The 18,229-nt window shown below is 58.6% G+C and overlaps 1 protein-coding gene across 1 annotated transcript in view; it reads left to right on the forward strand.

The window, feature by feature from the left end:
- Positions 1 to 5,630: 5,630 nt before the first annotated feature.
- KCNJ12 (potassium inwardly rectifying channel subfamily J member 12) overlaps positions 5,631 to 18,229 on the forward strand; it is a 42,493-nt gene continuing 29,894 nt past the window's right edge. Inside the window, exon 1 of the mRNA XM_047833856.1 lies at positions 5,631 to 5,936. The gene's annotated coding sequence lies outside the window, so the exon portion shown is untranslated. The remainder of the gene's footprint in view (positions 5,937 to 18,229) is intronic.

Below are 18,229 nucleotides of genomic sequence, written 5' to 3' on the forward strand. Positions count from 1 at the left end.
TGTCCCTTTAGGGGAGAGAGAAAACACCCTGGCCTGCACCTCAGGGTTTATGCCCCATGTGGCAGAGCTGTGGCTCTGAAGGACCCCATGTTAGAGAGGAGGAAAGAGCTTCAGAAAGTTTGAGGGACATTTTGGAGGCCTTGCTGGTCTTTCACCCACCATGTCCACAGGCAGCCCCTCCAGGGCAAGGAGAGGAGTATTAGGCTCCATCTCAAAAATCTCTTAAATCAGAAGAGGGATTATTCAGAACTCAAAAATCCAGGGGTGGATCTAAGAGCTTCAAAGAAGCCTGTCTGGAATCTTTTTTCGCTCAATACATCAGCTCTGGTTTCCTCCGGGTGGGTCCCCTCTCAGGTGGCTCAGCCACATAGGGGCAAAGGGGTCCCCAGGGCCCCCAGGGAGCTAGAGCTCCTTTTCCAGCTTATCCAGCCAAAGTCCTAGGGTCAGTTCTCATTGGCTGACTTCAATCACATGTCGCTCCTCAACCAATCACAGTAAAGCTCACAGCCAGGCCTGGGTGGCTTGCTCACCTCGGGCCCTGGGGATGGTCCCAGCCTCCGAGAAGAAGCACGTGGCAGAGAGGTGGGGGTTTGGGTGGGCGGGTCCCCCAAGAGAAAGGTTCCCAGAAGAGGGGCCCCAGCCACGGGAGGACGTGGACCACCGATGCCTCTAAAGTCTGGTAGCCGGGACAGAAAGGGCCCGATGCCCAGAAGACGCCGGATGAGCGTGGCCCAGAGTCACGGGCTCTACCTCCCTGGCCTCCATTAGCGCGTTCTCCTGCCGGCTGCAGCTCCATGGAAGGCAGAGAGGAGGGGCCGGGGTGACCAGGGCGAGTGTCAGAGCCTGTGCAAGAGGGGAATAAGTCAGCCAGGCTGAGCGGATCAATGCCTGCTTCCTGACGGGTGGGAGGGACTCAGTGTCCTGTTTGCAGGGCCGTCACCCGTTGCTGAAGTTCTGCTTTCCTCAAATCAATGCTGCAGGGTCAGCCCGGGGCCCGACCGGCGTGTGGCTGCGAGGGCGCAGGGTAGTCACTTCCTTGACCTCCCTGGCAGGCGTCACCACCCCTCCCTCGCGCCCCAGAGGAAGGGCCACCTGTCTTGGCTTGCACACCTCTGCACACGAGCAGCTCACAACCACCCCAGGCGATCCCTTCCTTTGACCTGTCTGGGCATCATGTCTTCCTCTGCCAACTGGAGTGGCATCTATCTGCTTAGAAACTGGAGTAATAACATCATGGTGCTTCATAATAAGTTCACGCAGGTGGGCATTTAACCCAAAGCATAGCACAGGCATAGTCAGTGGCAGCCATTGTTACCATCATTGTTATTATCATTTTGTCTTGGGGACTAAAGGCACTGAGGGAGGAGACTGAGCTGAAGGTAGGACTCCCAGGTCCAGGCTCTGCTCTGCTGCTCACTGCCCAGGTGGTCGGGGCTCTCTCGTCCCTTGGCCCCAGCAGAATGCAATCCTGTGCCTCTTGACTTCCAGCGAAGGGCTTTATGTATCTCACAAGAAATGCATATCCTGGATCAGCTGGGCACAGGTCTCTCTCCCTTCTCAGGGGTTGTGGTGAGAGGCAGGGTGAGCCCTGGACCCTGGCCACCTGCCTGGAGGAGGAGGCAAGGCTTCTGCTGAGAGCCAACCTGTGATTGTCTGGGTCTTTCCATCCTGTGTCCATTCATTCTCATTTTGCAGGCACTTACTACACACCCACCGTGTGCCAGGCCCTGGGCCGTGAACGCTCCGGGCAGACATAGTCCCTGCCCTCGTGAACTGACAAGCCTCGGAGGAGACCAGTAGTAAACAAGAAGTCTCAGAGAGTGGCCAGACACGAGGAAGGTGAAACGGGGGATGGTGGTAAACAGGAGATGGGAGACTCTGGTGGGCCTCCCCCGAGCTGCCTCTGAAGGAAGAGCGGCTTGGGGAAGGGAGCCTAGGGACAGAATCAAGCTGGTGGGTGGCATCCAAGAGCCCGGCTGGCTGGCTGGTGTGTCTGGAACCGGGAAGCCGTGGAGCGTAGGTGAGGTGCGGGTGGCAGGTCGTGGGCCTCTGGGGCTTTGGTTCTCACACCTGCCCTGGGCAGGGTTAAACGAGGCAGGCCGTGAGCCCATTTTATGTTTCAAGGGTCTCCTGACGTGGGGCTTGGGGCTGGGCCGAGGTCTAGGTGTGGCAGGAGAAAGCTGGGCAGGCTCCTGGGAGGAGGCAGCCCCCAGGAGGATTCTGGGGAGCCCTGGTGCAGCTGTACTGGTGAGGGACAGTCTGTTTTTCACATCTCAACCAATGATCAATTTATGCCTGACGCAAATGCATCGGCGTTGGTATATGAAGATGTGAATATTAAAAGAAATGGCAGTTCTGCCTGCTGCCCACCCCGACCAGCAAACCCCAGCCTGGGGGGGTGCCTCCCGCTCTCGTCACCCCCTTCCATGGCTTTGTGGCCTTGGAATCGACCTCACCTCTCTGGGTCTCACTTTCCTTAAATGAAGGAGTGATTCCAGATGGGCCGGGGGCTCTTTGGCCTCCTGGCTGTGGCTCTGAGGATGCTGAGATGAGCAAATATTAGTTGAACAGCTATTACGTGCCACGCCCCAGGTGGGGAGGGACTGCCCCACTCCTTAGAAAGAAAGCACTTCAGATTGAGGGAAAGCTGGGAACACTCAAAGCGTGTTACCTATGTTGCTAAAACTCCTACTGTGTGCAGGGCACTGAACTCCCGTTCGTCTCGTTGGCTTCTCTCACGGCCGTGTGACAGGGGCTTATTTTACAGAGACCTCAGCAAGGGCAGTGTCCACATCTCTATGCAGCCCTGCTTGGCCCCCTTCAACCCTAGAGGGAGGCATGATCCCCACCCCCTACGGGCAGTGCCCTTGTAGGACCATGGGACGCTCTGCCTACAGACCAGGAAGCCTTGGAGCCAGGTATGTGAGCTGGTCAGAGCAAGACCCCCACATGTCCCTGTCCCTCTGTGCCTTGGTCCCTGCATCTGGAACATGGTTGTGTTCACCAAAGGGAGGCTGGTGCCCCAAATTGCCCAGCAAATGCCTGGGTGTCAGGGTGCTAACAGCCGCTTCTAGGATATGATTAAGGACTGAATTCCACTCCAGCAGGTAGGGGGGTGGGATAGGGGAGCCTAAAAGCAGTGGCCTGGGGAGTCGGGCTTTCACCTTTGCTGGATATTCTTTGCCTTGCCGGAAGTCCTGGGGCAAAAGACACCTGCTGTCTCTGGGAAATGGGTCTGATAATGGCTCTGGGGGAGGCCTGGGGCCCAGGGATAAGACCTGGCTTGGTGAGGATCTAGGTGGGCACTCTGTGTAGGGAACATTCTAGGGTTGCAGATACCTTGGGAGTTACCCTTGTCCCAGGAACTGTCAGAGTCCTAGGCACAGAGGTGCCCCAAGGTGTTCCTGTCCATTCCCCAGCTATGACCTTTGGATGGAACTATCTCCCAGCTGAGGGGCATCCGGGGTCCTCTGGGGACCCGCGGCGGAGCCTGGGAGGAGTGCCTTGGGGCCGGTTCCTCCTGGGGCGGGACTGTGGCCTCTCTGTCTTCCGGGAAACTGGGTGGGGGACGGTGGGGAGCTGAATCAATTCCCTCCTGGGTCGCTTGGAGGGAGAAGGAGGAAAAGTTTCCTGAGAGCTTTTGGTCCTCTGGGAGGCTGGTCTCCGAGGAGGAGGAGGAGAAAACCAGGACACGGTGTACCAGTTAGGGGCAGAGTGGGGCATGGGGCTGGACTCTCTTGGGGTGGCCCTTCTCTCCACTGCAGCCCTTAGCAGCTGTCAAGGCAAGGGGGCAGGGGCTCTTGTTCTGGGGACAGATCGGGCCCTGAGTCCTGGTGCTACCTTCAACGGCCTTGTGACAGACAATGGGCCTCCCTGTGCCTCGACTCCTTTGCTTGTAAAATAGGGCCAGTGAGTGTATTTACCCTGTTGCAGTGACAGCAAAATAATTCCAGCCAGGTCTTTAGCACAGAGCCTCACACGTCTTGAGTGCTCACTCAGTGTCAGCTGTTTCACCCAGCCAGGAGCCGTATCAGCTGTTGAGGTATATTTTACACGCATTTAATCCTCACTGCGGCTCCATGAGGCAGGAATGGCTACTCTCCCCACTTGATGACAGGGATAGTGAGGCACGGAGAGATGAAATGACTTGTCTCCACAGCTGGTCAATAGAGTTGGCGGAATCCAAACCCTGGACAGCCTGAGGTCGGTCTCTGAGTTCTCTGGGTGGGTTGGGCCAGGTGGTACCTACCAGCTGCCAGCGGCCTGGAGCCTGGGGCTGGGAGCCTGGGGCTGGTGGGGCCTGCAGACCGCTCTGTCTCAGCCGCCAGCAATCTGGGCGGTGGCCAGAGAGCCATCCTCCTTGGTTAGAATCCTGCAGCCAGTCTCCCTGCTGTGCAGACACATAATTATATTTCACATTAAAGGGGAAGCTGGAAGCCAAGGGGGCCAGGAAGCCCTTTGAGGCTTGTGCTCCGGGCACAGACCTGCCTCCTTGGCCCAATTCTGTGGCCCCAAGGCTGAACAAGGGGTCAGACTGGTGATAAAATGGGGTCTTCCTGGGCCAAGGCCCAGTCGGGCAGGTCTGTCTGCCAGGATGAAAGGCCTGGGCCCGGCGGGAGGCTGAGAGATCTGAGGCCCAGACAATAGGCCCCAGGAGGCTGGGAGGGTAGGGCGAGTGGGGACAGGCTGGGAAGAGAGCCTGAGCCTTGCTGGGGTGGCAAGAGAAGAGGGTCACATGGGGGTCAAGTCAGCAGAGAGAGACAGAGAGAGAGAGAGAGAGAGAGAGAGAGAGTAGGGGGGAGGAGCACGGAGGAGAAAGAAGGAGATGGGAGAAGCCAAACAGAGCACAAGATGGGGAGGAGAGAGATGCTATTAAAGAGGGGGAAATGATGTATGTATATGAGTGTGCATAGAGTGTATGCCTGGTGTGCAAAAAGAAAGGATTCCATGGGAATGATGTACAAGCTAGGATCTGTGTGCACATATGCACACGTGCAGATACCCCCCCCCCCCCCGCATGCACACGTGTGAGTGTGTATGCACCTGTGCACTTGGAACCATCATGCATGTCAGGACATGCATTTTGCATGCTTGTATGCTGGCACCTGAGCTGTGTACCAGGCTGTGTGGACGCGTGTGTGCAAGATTCCCTTGCCTGTCTGTGCGCTGGCCATGCACCTGTGTGTGCGCGTGTCCCTGGAGGACATGCCTCTGTATGTGTGTGTGTCTGTGTGTGCGCGCGCGCGCCCCATTGCGCAAGTGGCTGGCGGTGTGTGTGTGTGGGGGGCGGCCCGGGGCTGGGGGCGCTCTGGGCCAGGCTAGGGCCCGGGTGGGCGGGGGCAGCGGCGGCGCGGCGCGGGGCGGGCGTGCTCTCGGCGGAGAGTTAGAGGAGTTGCCGAGCCCGGTTCTGGTGGCAGCGGGGCGCGGAGCTGGGTGCGCGCCGAGCTTCTGCCTCCCGCCGCCTCCTCGCCCTCCATTCCGCTCTCCCCGCCTTCCCCGGGCCTTGCCGCTGCCATCGCCTCCCTGGGAACGGTAGCCGGGGGCGAGGGGCTGGCGCGGCCGGAGCGGGCGGGGAGGCGCGGGGCGCCGGGGCGTAGAGGCGAGCGCGCCCGGCCCTGCCCGGGATCAGATAACAGCCGGCGGGGGAGGGGGTGGGCCGGCCGCGCTCCCAGCCGGACGGAGGGACGGACGCCAGCCGCGCCGGCCAGAGCGAGCGCCCCGCGGCCGGGGGCGCCGTCCAGGCGCGCGCCCCCGACCCGTGGCTGAACCGGGGAGATCGGCGCCCCACACTGACGCGCCCCTTGGCATGGAGCGCCCCCGGGGGCTGCCCTGAGGCGGCGGCGGCGATGCAGCCAGCGCGGCGGCTGCCGGGGCCAGGAACGGCCGCCCGGAGCTCGGAGGACGCGGAGCGCGCCGCGCCCGGGGCACTGACCGAGGTAAGTGCGCGGCCGCCCGGCGCCCGGCCCCCCGGGGGCCCGACTCCGGCACCCCGAAGGCCCCCTCCCCGGCCCCCGGAGCGAGCACGAGGTGGTGCTGCAACAGGGAAGGTGGGGCGGGAGGTTTTTTTCTTCCTCTCGTTTCTGTTTTTTTTCCTCCCTTGGTGAGCCATCGGAGGAAATGCTGACTGCGAGCTTTTCTTCCCCTGCCATGTCTCCGGCTACTGCCACCAGGGAACTTTGCTCCTTGCTAACCTTCGTCCTGGGGGCGCTCCGGGAAACTTTGAGGCGCCCTCGGCCCCCCTCTGGCCAACTCGCACATGGGGGCTCGGGAGGGAGCGTGGGGAGGCACTTTCGCGCGCGGCATCAATCCTATGCGTGACCTTCCCGGAGACCCCGGGATTAAAGTGGGGGTGCAGAGGGGGCGCAGTCTACCAGCGGCCCGAAAATGCCTCCAGGCCCTAGATCTGCGGGTCCTCGGAGTCCTTTCTCTCTCCCACCTCCCGTGCTCTAATGGAGTAAAAATATTCTGGAAATGGTGTTTTCCGCTAGCCAGCCGCCAACTCCAGCCGCACCTTTTTGCTTTTAGAAGTCGGCCTTGATCGCAGAGGCGATGACCCCTCAGCTGAGAAGCCCCCAGGGTTTCATGGCAGGAGTGGCTCCTAGGTGCTCACCTCTGCTCCCGATGCCCTATGGGGAAGCGGCGTGGGGAACCAGGGGGCTCACTGGAGTGGCACCTGGGGTGGGGAGCTCCTGTGTGTGTGGGGGGGGTGCTTCACATGGGAGTTGAGGCCCCAGCGCATGTCTCTGCTGCCGGTCCTGATTGAGTGTGCACTGGTCATGTGAATATTTTAAAACCTGTGTTTAGAATGGGAGGTCACAGGAAAGTGTTTCTTTAGAGATGGTCTTCTGTTTTGGGAGGTTCTCCTGGCCCCTCACCCTGCTGCCCATTTCGTAGGGGGCGTACCCATCTGGGAGTGCTGCACTGCCTGTGATCCGTTCTACTTTATTCTTTGCTCCCTGTGCCCAGGTTGGAGCCCTGGGGTAAAGTGCTGGGGACCTCCTGCCCCTGCCCCCATACCCACCTCCCGGAACCCAGGTTCACAGGCTCTGTCTTCCAGGAGCACGGAGGTGCCCATATGCCGCTGAAATCAGTAGCCACCTCTGGGGGGTAGAACCTACAAGGCGTTAGCCTCCGGCCTTATCCCTGACCCCCTCCCTTAGGCGCCGAGTAAGGCCAGTCCCGCTGCCTCGCTGTGACCCCAGGCTCACTTTCTGCTAGGTTGTTCCTTTGTGGCCCCTCACGGGGGACTTCCTGCCTAGGCCGCTGCCATATGGCCGGAGGGTTAGGGAGGAGGTCCCAGTCTTGGGCCCATTGGAGGCTTATGGTCTTTTTTTTTGTGAAGTTCCCGCTCCTCTGTTCTCAGAAAATCACCCCACTCCTCGTGCTCAGAGCCCAAAGACAATCTTCAGTAAAGTCTGCCATCAGCTTTCTGGGGGTCCCTTCTCTCCGGCCAGGGGACTGGAGGTTGGCAGCTCTAAGAAGGAGACGTTGGACGGGATCCCTTCAGGTGGGGTCAAGACTCCTTAGGGGCAATAAGGTGCAAGGAAGAGGGACTTGCTTGAGCATTCCCGGGGACAAGAACGGGCGCTCCAGTGTGCCAGATGACAGGGTCCCCTCTTCTCCACTGGTGCGCTGCTGAATGCATATAGGTAGGGGGTGCTCTGTAAATGCTGGGTGTTGGTGCAGCTCTGGGTTTATTGGCCCGCCCCTGGACCTCTGTCCCCATCATGGCCACCTGCCCCGTTAGGCCCCCCCCGTAGGGCTTCCAGGCTGCTCAGGAAGGGATGTGGTGGAGGCTGCTGCCCGATCCAGGGATGTTCAGTGAGCTGTGCTGTGCTGCGAGAAAGATATGCCCAGAGAGGGGCAAGGTCTTGCCCAAAGCCACACAGCGAGTCAGGGGTTTGAGCAGAATCATCTAGCTCTTCCCAGGCCAGGGGGCTGCCCCTGTCAAGCTTCTTGTCCCAGGGCCACAGTGTCCCTCCCCTCAAGTCTTCCTGAAGCAGAACGAGGTAACATTGGTGGCCCTGCAGCAGTGAAATAATAGTGACAACAATTAAGATAGTAATAACAGTAACAATGACAGCAGTTCCCTGCAGTTATGCGGTACTGGGACGGGTTCTGCTTGTGAACAGTTCCCTCTGGTGCCCTGGGCCACAGTTGGCAGCACCGGGCATGGCACCCGGCGGCCTTGGCACACGTCTGGGGCAGAAGCAACTGCGTCGTCACTCCCGGCAACCCCTGCGGCCCTCGCCCAGCCCCAGGCTGAAGGCTGCTGGTGCTCCCTCAGAGCCCACCCGATGGCCATTCTTGGTCTCGCTGCCTCTTGGCTCTGGGCTGGGCCATCCTTCCGACAGGTGCACCTGGTGTGCGGTGCTGGGCCCCCGCCAGGGCTTTGCTGTGAGTGACACATGGGCACACCTGCCCCTCCCCTGGGGCCTGCAGCTGGAGCCCTGCCATAGGCTGGCACAGAGAAGAGGCTGAGAGGGAGGCAGCTCGTGGGCAGCGGGAGGGTGGAGGCTGGGCCGGCCACTCCAAGGTGTGGTGGGTGTGGGCTCGGGCCCACAGGCTGGCTGTACCAGGGGAATTGGCTGCGTGATAGGAAGACAGCAAAGGCCGAAGATAAAAGAAAGAAAGCCGGCTTGAAACTGGGCCGCAGGCGGGGCAGGGAGGTTGGAGGCTTCAGAGGAGCCTTGGGGGTGGGGTGGGGGCGGGGCTGGACTGAGGCAGGCGGATTTTCCAGAGGAGCCGGGCCGCAGGCGGGACTGGAGCCCTCGCCGGGCACTGGCCGAGCGCCCAGCACTCTGCCACCTGATTTAATTTCCTAATGGTCTGCCAGTACCTAGGGTGGCATTAGCTCCATTGTACAGACAGGAGATCTGAGGCCCAAGGAGGCACCGGGAGGGACTGGAACCTGTGTCCCTCTGGTCCAGAGCCCTGGCGCTCGACCGGGGACGGAGTTGCACCCTCCTCTATTCCCCAGACACCCTGCCCGGCTACGTTTGTGTGCCAGGCTGGCTGCAGGGTGCCTGCTCGCCATCCCAGTGCCCAGGTGGCGGTATCCCTGGGACCTAGGGAAGGCCTGGCGTGCCCTGTAAATGTTTGGTGGGTCTGCGTCTAGGCTGCTTTCTCTGGCCGCAGAGGCCTCGCTGTGATGATGGGAGCTGTGGCGGGCCGTGAGCTCTAGTGGTGGAGACCCTGGCACCCTCAGCCGTGGTCCTGGTGTAGTGCACGGCACACAGGAGATGCTTAATAAACTGGTGGTGAATGAATGGAGACCCAGCCCCTTCCCTCGAGAATCTCACTGTTTGGGAGGAGGCTTCAGGGCACACAGCCAAGGTGAGCGGGGCTGAGTCACTTCTCCTCGTGGTCTTCAGTTTATCATCTGTGAGGTGGGATCAAAGTCGCAGCTGGGGGGACCCCTGAGAACACCTGGGAGGGGGGGGGAGTAGAAACGTGAGCTTCCGTGTGTGCTTCTGGGCAGGGGGGATCTGAGCAGAAGTGGGGGTGTGGAAAGGGAGCTGCACGAAGGAGGGGAACGTGGCACCAGAGCCTTGAGAATCTGTCATTCCAGTGCAGCCTGTCCTTGGACATGTGGGGAAACTGAGGCCCAGAGAGGCTAAGTGGTTTGCTGCAGCGGGAGAGGGCCTCAGACACAGGCCTCCTGCTCCTGCTGTGTGTCTTGTACCCCCTCCCCTTCTCTACCCCTTCTCTCCACCCACCCCCCCTGACGTTCCATAGCGCAGGTCTTCCTGCCCAGCTGCTGAAGTGGCAGCTGCAGAGGCAGCGTGGGGCTGAGGGGACCTTGGGGACCCCTGGTCCAGCCCCCTAATTGGCCTTCGGCCCTGTAACATCAGACAGAGTTCCATTTGCACGGCCAGATAGGAGCGGGGGCCCCTTTCTCAGTGATCCCGGGGAGCAGGTCTACCCCGGCTGTACATTGGTGCTGCCCCAGAGTCAGTGGGAGCAGCCTCCTGGATCCTGCCAGGGCCCCGTCCCCCTTCAACCAGCCTGGACTGAGCACTCCCACCACTTGGGCAACTGAAGCCTCCCCCTCCTTCCATCATCTGTGGTCTGGGTCTCTTTGGGGGACTCAGGCTTGGGGAAGGGCCAGGGAACAAAGATAAAGCCTTCAGAGTGACCGTGCTTGCTTGAGCACCTACTGTGTACTTGACACACTCTGGGTGCTGTCGTCTTGGTCTTGGGCTCAGGATCCTCCCGTGTCCCCCCCCCCCCCCACCTCTTTTGCCCTCAACTCAGAATAAAAGCCACACTCCTCACTGTGGTCCACAGGGCCCTGCACAGTCTGGTCTTCAGTACTGCTCCCCACTGTCTCCCTCTCCTCAGGCCGCCCTGCCTTTCTCCTTGCTGTGCCTCCAACACCTGAGGCCTGCTCCTGCCCCAGGCCATTTGCACTTGCTGCTCCCTCTGCTTGAAACACTCTTCCCCAGATCCCCACAAAGCCTCCTCCTTCACCACCTTCAGGTCTTGTCCAAAGGCCACCTCCTCCATGACGCCTCTCCTGGATGACACCATGGGCTCCCTTTGCCCACATTCCCTCTCTTGCTTTTTTCGACGCGTCAAATTTAATGCCATCCACCATGTTATGTTTTATTTGCTTGTCTTGTTTATTGTCTGTCTCCCCCACTGGGATATAAGTGCCTTAAGTGCAGAGGTTTGGGTCTTATTTGTTCCCAGCTACGTCCCCAGCACCTACGGCACTACCCCGTGTGTAGTAGATGCTCGATAAACATGTGGGGAATGAATGGGTTGGTTCCTCCATGTGCGGTGCTTGATAGATAGTGAGTGTGCTCAGTAGCAGTGGTAGCCACAATTATCATCCCATTCTGCAGATCAGAAAACCGAGCTTCGGAGAAGTGACATCACTGTCCCCAAACTGAGGAGCTTGTCGGGGGCAGAGCCAGCTTTCAGACCTCTCCTCTGACCCCTTGGCCTGCCATCTGTCTGTGAGGGGGAGAGAAGTGGCATTTATTTCAGGCCCCAACTCTGCGTTGAGCTCTTTCTGTCTGTGACCTTATCTGCTTCAAGCTCTGAACCTTGCCGTGTTCCTGGCCTTTGGCTTGCTTGCAGCTTAAGGTGTCCCCCATCCCCACCCTGTGAGGGGCAGAAACCACATTCCCATTGCAGATCTAAGCAAACTGAGGTGCAGAGGGTCAGGGCCGCTCGGTCCTCAGCGCTTCTCTTCATGTTTATAAATCTTTGGGCCTTCAGTAGAATGTGTGGAGGCCGGCTGCAGGGGTTGGGGGTGGCAGAGGGGACAGTGTCTCCATTTCTTGCCCAATTAAGCACTTTCACATGCCCATCGGCCTTTTGTTTTGTGTCGGTGTGTTTTACCTCCTCTGCACAGTCTCTGTTTTTGAGCACCACACCCAGGTTGAAACATTTTATGTTTCAAGATTGGCCATTACCAACTTTAGCAGCTTTCCAGCTGTAAAAAGAACCTATAAGCCTTCTAGCTGGCAAAGCACAGCCCCTTGGCTCCCCCAGATCACCCCATCGCCTCTGCCAACCTAAGGCTTACACTCATTCTGTGGATGTGCAGACAGGTTCCCGAGGGGCTGGGCCTCGGCCAGGGCTGCTCAGCAACCCCAGGTGCCCAGCGGCCGTTTAGCCAGATGTGCCCCAGGGCAGGGCACTGTCTCCTGAGGCCCACCCTCCGGGCAGAAAAGGGATCAGGTCATAATGAAAACCAGAGCTATCTCCAGATTGCCTGTGACTGTCATCAGCCTCTGACCTGTGAGTGGGTGTCCTGGGGGAAGGGTGAATATGACATCCCAAGGTGGGAGTGGGCCGGCTGAGGCCAGAGAGGGACAGCCCCAGCCAGAGGTGGTGAAATGTCTCAGAAGCAAGGTGGGGGGTCGTGGTCGAGACTCTCTGCCCCCTAGAGCCTCCTTGCAGCTGTTCTGAGACTTACTTAGGAGAGCTGGGGCGGGGAGGAGGGAGCGTGTGGAGACAGGGAGGTCCTGAGCTCTGTGTGTGCGTGCGTGTGTGTGTGTGTGTGTGTGAGTGTGTGTGTGTGTGTGTGTGTGTGTGTGTGTGTGTGTGATGGAGACTCTGAGAGGCTGAGGGCAAGAGAGGTCAGGGAGGGGCTGTGCGGCCCCCACCTCCTGCCCACCTCCCTCTCCTTCCAGCTGCAGCCTGAGCCCCCTGAGCTGGCGGCTGCAGCCCTGCAATTCTCCAGCACTTAAAGCAAAAATAAATCACTGCCAGCAGCTGGCGTTCTGGGTGGTAGCAGCCGCCTGCCTCCTGCCCCCGACCCTATGCCTCTGGGCTCTTGGTTCCGGGCCAAGGCCAGGCCAGGCTTCCACTCGGGCCTGTGGGGGCCTGAGGAGGACTGGGGATGGCCGGGGGGAGCTGGCCCCATCTCTTCACGCCCCATTCCTTCACGGGACTAGAGCTTGGTAAGGCCCAGAGAGTGTGAGGCCTGTCTGGGTCACGTGGAGGGCAGGTGGATGCAGGGCGTGGGGATCTGGGGGCAGGTAGGGAGCTCAAAAGTGGGGTTTCCTAGCGGCCTTGACTGTGGCCTCGTGGAAGCAGGGTGTGACAGGACCTGGGAATCCCGGTGCCACCCCATCCTCAGGACCAGCCCCTGGCATCTCTTTTCTCCCAGGCCCCTCCCTTCCCTTCTCGGAGAGGTCTCACCGGTCAAGTATTAGTGTGCAGGCTCTGGGGATGTCAGGATTTCGGCGCCATTCATGCTTTCCACGATTAGCTCTTGAGCGAGGACGGTGAGCTGTGCCCTGTGCCTTGGGATCGAGGCTGATGTCTTGGTGGGTGGAAGAGGATAAAAGAAACAAGCGAACAAACACATAAGGAAGCATAGACTTTGTCATGCCTTTTTTCTTTTTTCATGAATCATTATCGTTTTTAATTATAAGAGTGTTACATGCTCATGGTAAAGTATTAAACAAGTGTAGGGATAGAAAGTGAATCTCTCCTTCTCAGACTCTGTCTTCCGCCTCACCCCAGCCCAAAGCTTTATGTTCTTGAGGTGACCATTATTAGAGAACTTTCTGGATTGTCTGAGTGCTTACGCAAACATGTGAATGTAGTTATATAAACATGCCAACATCTATAGTTCCTTTTCCCCTTTCTTCCTTTCTTGCTTTCTGGTTTTTTTTTTCCCCCGTGGGATCATTCCATACGCACTGTCCCTGCTGGTGCCCCAGGGCTCCAGACCCAGGGACTTCATCCTTTCTCCTTTGATGGGCATTGGCTTGAGGGCTGAGTCACAGAGTCCAGATCATAGAGTCTTAGCTGTGGAGTCTTTGAATATCCAGAGCTACCCAAGCGTACGGGTCATGGATTCTTTGAGTTGGGAAGTTGTAACCTCTTTGAGACCGAGATTACAGAGTTGCAGAATTGGCGCACCTTAGCCGTGGGAGAGGTGCCGAATCCTGGACGGGGTACCTCCTTCCTCAGACCTCTCTGGGAGCATGCTCCATCCCCAGAGATTCTGGTTCGGAGGGTCTGGGGTAGAGCCTGGGAACCTGCACTTTTCAATCTTCCGAACCTCGGAGCCCCCAGCCCAGCCCCCTTCGGTCCCCATGCCACTGCGAAGCTCCCTGCCCCGGGGCAGATCCCACCCCCTCTGGGCCTTAGTGGCCCGCAGCTCATGCACCACGGGTGAGGTGCTCGCTGCCATCGTTTACTTCTTCATGGTCTTCAGAGCTGCGGTGGGGGAAGGGCCTCTGGGGAACCGGTCACCCCTGATTCATCTCTGAGCTTCTCCATCTCAGCTGTCTACCACCTGCTTTGTGAGCCCATCATTCCCATAACCTGGTTTGAGCCTGAATCTGAAAGACACTGCCCGCCTCGGCCCACTGAGGGCCCCTGGTGGAGAGGATCTGCTAGCCTAAGTCCGAGAGGGGTGTGAGTCACCCCCACTGCTCCTGGACCCCCAGTCTCAGTTTCCCCATTTACAAAATGGGTGTGGACACCAGGCCCACATCTGGGCACCCACTTCTTCATCCCTCTTGGCTTTGGCTCTGCGGTCAAGGCAGGGCAGGGCAGTTTCCTCTCTCTCTCTGCTCCCCCGCCCTCTGCCACTCGGGCCGGAGGCTCAACCGTGCCCATATTCTTGGCCTGCTGAGCTTCAAGCTGTCGGCAGCACCTGCCTGGCTGGGGCGGCCAGGCCCCCTCCTGGGCCCTGGGGAGCCTTCAGGACCACTGGAAGGGGTGCGCCCAGCAGACCCTGGGGCAGCTACAGAATGGTCCAGCCCCTCCCTGGGGGCTGCATAATGAGGAGCCCCTGGCTGCCTTCCTCTCCTCTGTGGACCCTGCCAGCCTCAGCCTCACAGGCACCCCTGGGGCCTGGCCCTCATCCTGCAGCAGATGCCCTAGTTCTGAAGCTCCAGGGCCAGGTGACCAGGCTTTGGGCCCTGTCCCGACCCAGCTACCTTCCTGGTGGTCGCAGGACCAGCCGTGGTTGGGCAGGCTCCAGGGGTCCTCTGGAGCAGCGATCCGAGCCAGTGGTATCAGTTTTTTCATCTGTGAAATGGGAACACTAGGGAAAATGGGTTGAATGAACACATACACTTGAAATTGTGTCCGGGTGGTGGAAGGAGCACGGAGGCAGCAGTCCAGGGGGGACAGTCAGCCAGGTCCCAGAAAGGAAAACAGACGCAGGGACAGTGGGGAGCCAACTGCACCCTGTATTAGTTTCCCGTGGCTGCCGTAACAAATTACCACAAACAGAGTGGCTTAGAACGACACAGATTTATTATATCCCAATTCTGGGGGCCAGAAGTCTGAAATCAAGAGGTCGGCAGACTTGCTTCCTGCTGAAGCTCTGAGGGAGAATCATTCCATGCCTCTCTCCCAGCTTCTGTAGCCGACACCAAAACTTGGTGTTCCCTGCCGTATAGACACATCCCTCCAATCTCTGCCCGTTTCTTCACCCAGCCTTCTTCTGTCTGTGTCTTGTCGTGTCCTGTCTGGTCTTCTCTTTTCTTCTCTTCTAAAGACACTTGTCATTGGATGGAGGGCCCATCCTAATCTAGAATGATCTCATCTCCAGATCCTTGGGTTAATTTTATTTGCAAATACCTTTTATCTAAATAATGTCACTTTCACAGGTTCTGGGTGGACATATCTTTTGCGGGGGGGAGGGGGGGCTTTCATTCAACCCACTACACATGGTCAACCTGGATACGCTGTCCTTTCTTTTTTAAGAAACATATTCTATTTTAGCGATGTATTTTGGAGACATACAGCATTGGGGTTACATGCCTGATCTTTGCTACTGTGCCAGCTGTGTGTCCTTGGACAAATTATTCAGCTGTTCTGTGTCTCAGTTTGCTCATTGGCAAAATGGGGCTATTAGGGTCCTTCGTCCATTAGGCTGTTGGGAGCAGTCAGATGAAACACACAGCCCTGGGATGGGGTGTGTGTGACACCTTTTGTTAGTATACCAACCAGTGAAATGGTTTTAAAATCTAGCTGGCGTTTCCCATGCGAGGCTGAGTTTCCATTTAGTCAGCCCGCCTCATTCTGATACGCTTCTGTGTCTCCGCCCACCCCTGGGCTGTTCCTGCCCGGACTTAGGTCCCCATGCCTGGGTTGCCCAAGCCAAACGTTCCAGAAATGGCCCTGTGGGGTCAGAGGGCCTGTGCCTCTGTGACGTCGAGAGCCGTCACTGCCGTGCCCTCCTCCGGGTCATCCCGGCGTCCTCACCTCTCGGCAGAGCCGAGCGAGCCTGCGCCCTCGCACCCACGGCCGCCAGTGTCGCTGGCCACCCAGCCCCTGCCAGTCCTGGCTGTGACGGTGGCCCTTGCACTTCTGTTGCTTCATCTGCCCGTCTCTTGTTCTGGAGTCAGGTGGGGCAGCTCTTTACATCCAGACACCTTCCCATAGCTTTTCTGGCCGCAGCCAGCTCCTGCAAGGACCTTGTTTTCCTGACCTTCATCCTTCCCCCAGGCTCAGGTCACTGGGAGTCAGGTGGCATGCCCCTGCCCTTTCTCATCGCAGTGGGTCTTCGTGACTAACGCCAGGGACAGGAAGCGGCTGCCTCGTCTTGCGGATGCCCAAACGGAGTCTCAGAGAGGCCGCGCGCAGCCCATCGTGTCTCTGAACAGCCCAGTCTGTGCCCGGAGCCCGAGGGGTGGGCTCCTCAGGGGTCTGGGTTTCCCTGAGAGCTCGAAGTTGCCAGAGGGAGGGGGCTGGGTTTTATTCCCGCCGTCGCCCCCGCTTCGGGCCACCACGGATGAGCCGCTGCGATGCCCTGGCCTGATGCCACGTGGCCAGGAGAGCCTGGGTGTCCTCAGCCCCTCCCTTGGCTTCCGGTGGCCATCAGGACATTTTGGGGGCTTTAGCAAAATGCATGCCCTGGTGGTGAAATCAGCAGCCCGTGGTGGTACTGGGTGCCTTTATTTCTCAGGAAGTGACGTGACGTTTCGCTGAGACTTGGCACCCAAAAATAATAATGAAAATGACTGTTTACCCAGTGTCTTCTGGTGCCAGGTGCTGTGCTCAGTGCTTTCCCGAACATTATCTCATTTAATTCTCAAAACGTCCTGGCCAGGCGGGGCGTACGGCTTGAGAGAGGAGCCACTGAGGGACACAGGTGGCCAAAACAGCATGTGAACCCAGATTGACAGGCCCTATGAGGGGGCCTCAGTTTCTCTCCAAAGGCATGAAAGCCACAGGCCCTGCCGTGTTCTCCCCCGAGGGGGCAGAGATGTCCTGGCCAAGGATCCGGGAAATGCGATGTTGGGCAGGAGCCAGGTCGGCCTGGATTCCAATGGGGCTGTCGCCCTCTGCTAGCTGTGTGTCTTGAGGCAAGCAACTTCACCTCTCTGAGCCTCACTCCCTTATTCTGAGAAATGGGGCTAAGTCTACACCCCGTTTAAACTGCGATCGTGTGTGCCAAGTGTTAGCACTATTACAGAGCTCTAGACGATGGAGGGCTCCCAGAGTTCTGTCCATTTTGCAGGGGGAGAAATTGAAGCCCCGAGAGGGAGGGACCGGCAGAGCTGATGCCCACATTGAACGACCTGCTGTCCTCTGTCCCCTGAGACCTCGGCCACCGAACACGGCGTCCGTCCAATCTCTCTCATTCTTACCCCCACTAAGGACTAGAGCAGAAAGGTCATCGCTTGAGCACCTACTGTGTGTTGGGAGGCTCATGCGGGGGAAAGATTTAGGTCGAGGTCTTGCTAAAGCTCTCAGGGTCGGGGTTCCTCCCCTTCATCCATTTCTCACGTCTGTTTATTGGTCCCACGTCCCTGGAGCCCCAACCCCACCCACAGCTGAGTTCTGTGGGTCTGTGGATATGGGGTGGGGGCACAGCGCGCTGCCTATAGACCTGGCCACGAATGTTATTTGATGCCCTGGGACGTGATGGCAGCCGCTCTGGTGCCTGGGCAGACAGAGGAGCCGTTGATCACTTCTTTCTTCACTCACTGATTCCTTTAATTATGGACTTAAATTAACCCATGGCCTGAGGAGAAGTTTCTGCAGAGGACGGGGGAATGGCAGAGCAGAGAAGGCACCCTAAGGAGGTGTCTCTACACCAGTGCCTCCCAGGGTGAGTTTCCAGCCAGTGGAGACCTTAGAGAGTCCTTCAGAGCCATCCCTGGGGCCCTGGGCAGGGCCTGGGGCAGAGAGGTTTCTTGCCACCTGCCTCTTGGGCACACCCTGACCCTCCTAGACACCAGGGAGAAAGACGTAAGGGATGCGAACCCCTGAGTCTGTTGCCTGGGGTGGCCGGTTAGCCCCACCTCACTCCAGGTGCTGCTTCTCGGCTTACACTGCTGATCCCAGGTCTGTCCCCTTCCTGCCTGTTCCGGAACCTTTTCCCTCAGTTCTGGGGCCCTGCCCTTCACTTCAAGGTCCTGGACCCTTAGCTGACAGTGTGGCCTCCTCTTTCACTGAGAAAATCAAAGAAGAGAACTTCTCCTTGCTCCCACCACAGCCACTCATGTCCTGGCACCTGTGCCCCTCAGCGTGCCTTCTTCTCTTTCCTACGGATGGAATGATCTCCTGCCTTGCCCACTGGGCCCCCATCCCTCGCACCTACCCAAGATCATCACTGTGGTGAGTCTCCCTCTCTCTGCTAGACACTTCTCTACACTCTGCACCTGTTTCTTCCAAAGGTGGGCATTAAGGGTTCACCGTAGGCCAGCACTTTCTGCAAGTACCAGGACTCTCCAGGGAACAAAACAAAGCCCATTCATTGTCAAAACTCCCAGCAAACTAGGACTAGAGGGGA

Source organism: Prionailurus viverrinus, chromosome E1, assembly GCF_022837055.1.
Source record: "Prionailurus viverrinus isolate Anna chromosome E1, UM_Priviv_1.0, whole genome shotgun sequence".
Taxonomy (NCBI): domain Eukaryota; kingdom Metazoa; phylum Chordata; class Mammalia; order Carnivora; family Felidae; genus Prionailurus; species Prionailurus viverrinus.